This window comes from Octodon degus, unplaced genomic scaffold (assembly GCF_000260255.1).
Source record: "Octodon degus isolate 3935 unplaced genomic scaffold, OctDeg1.0 scaffold00297, whole genome shotgun sequence".
NCBI classification, from domain to species: Eukaryota; Metazoa; Chordata; class Mammalia; order Rodentia; family Octodontidae; genus Octodon; species Octodon degus.
The window spans coordinates 1554058-1555782 of NW_004524873.1; the positions used below are offsets into that span (position 1 = coordinate 1554058).

The window sequence follows — 1725 nt, forward strand, 5'->3', positions numbered from 1 at the left end:
TTCTGAATCTTTCACTGAACACCTTATAAATTCAGAGCCTGGCATGGCAGGGAGAAAGAGGAATCCTACACACAAATGCACATAAGTGGTTTAGGTAACCTGGAGCATTAACTGATTTGCACTCATTCAGGTCATAGTTACTTCAAGGAGGGGGAAACAGAGGAGAGTGACAGGGAGTTTCAAAGTGCTTCAAACACCTTTGCATTGTTTCCCTGTGTATATTGCATAGAAGATGTGAGACAGTGCTAGTGTTTGGTACTGTAAAACAGAATACAGTGTGGATAGCCTGAGATTTACTCATGGTCAGTAGGCAGGTCACAAGACTACTAAGGGAGAGCCCACGGGCATTGAATATTGACCATAAACCTGTACTGAGCTAAACGTTTTATATTTAATTTTTTATGTAAAAATGATATTTAGGAGTTAGAGAGATGGCTCAGTAGAATAATGGCCCTGGCAAGTGCAAGGGCCTGAGTTCAATCCCCAGTTCTGCCAGGAAAAAAAAAAAAAAAAAGATATTTAATCTCCACCCTTGAGCTGGAGATGAATCTAGGGCCTCCTCCAGGCGTTAGCATGGGCTTTTCTTCCACACTCTAGGGGTTAAAAACTTGTGTTATTTCCATTCGTGTAAATGGGCTAAGATAAGAAGCTCCACCAAGCAGAGAACTCTAAACACCAGCGACTCTTCCTGTGCTCTGCTGCAGCCTCCTCCGGATCACTCTCTGACAGGCAGGTCATGACAAAGCCCTTGATGTTGCTGGGCTGCGATGCCTGGGGCGCCGCAGAAGCAGCACTCGGTCCTCCTTGGAAGAGTCTAAAAAGGATGCATAGAGGAAAAGATGTTTTTCGGGAAATCTAAGTAAGTGTACAATAGGCAGACTGGGAACTGGTGGGTAGGGGGGCAGCAACTGGGGCTCAAGGGGGTGCTCTGGGCGCCTAAACTTGGAGCGTCCCTCCCCGCGCGCTGCAGACACCGCTGGATTCCTAAAGGGGACGCTGGAGCAGTGGGCACAAGACCACCCAAACAGGGCTGGAATAGGAGCTCCTAGTACGGCCCGTGCGGGTGTGTGGACTCTTCGGGGTCCTTCCTGTAATCTCCTCGGGATCCAAAGTCCAGAGGCTGTCCGCCCTTGAGAAGCCCCACCCTCTCTTACAGAGTGCTATAAATCCAATTCCTGAGCGCTCCGCAGTGCAAGCAATCCTCGAGGTACCTCTAGGAAGTGCGACCAGCAGACTCTCGTAAGTCGAAGTCCTTTTCTCTCGCATCCCTTCTTCCCGCCTCCGGTCTTCTTCAGGCCGCAGCCGCGGAGGAGCTTTACCTTCAGCTCTCTGGTCCTAGCTCCGCGGAGGCCGCCTCTGACGCTCCCTGAAACTTGGGATCCGGGTCCCAAGCTTCCGCTCCTGCAGGTTGTTCGAAAGACCGGCAAGGGGCGCTGCTTTTCCGGTCATCCCGCAGCTGCCTGCACCTAGGAAGGGGCTGTGCGAGGAATCCAGTGACTGCAAAGCTGGGGCACGTATGCTCGAGAAGGTAGATAGGAGTCGGGATTCTGGACGTAGTCCAGACCCCTTCCTTGAGGCTGCGGGACCCTCCCTGTACTGCACCGACCTCCGCGGAAGGCCCTTCCTAGCGGGGGCGTCAGGATTTCTGGCGAGTTGAATTAAAGGCAGTTGCTTTTTGGAAAGAGAGAGACAAGAATATTTTGGAGTCAGAGAGAGAGAGAGAGA

At 51.5% G+C, this 1725-nt stretch overlaps 1 protein-coding gene across 2 annotated transcripts in view; it reads left to right on the top strand.

Annotated features, from left to right (window-relative positions):
• Positions 1–800: 800 nt before the first annotated feature.
• Ptgr1 (prostaglandin reductase 1) overlaps positions 801–1725 on the top strand; it is a 26548-nt gene continuing 25623 nt past the window's right edge. Inside the window, exon 1 of one of the 2 annotated variants that reach the window (XM_004647266.2) lies at positions 801–1239. The gene's annotated coding sequence lies outside the window, so the exon portion shown is untranslated. Of the gene's footprint in view, positions 1240–1447; positions 1529–1725 lie in introns of those variants that run through there. The other variant, XM_023707542.1, reaches the window with a different exon arrangement.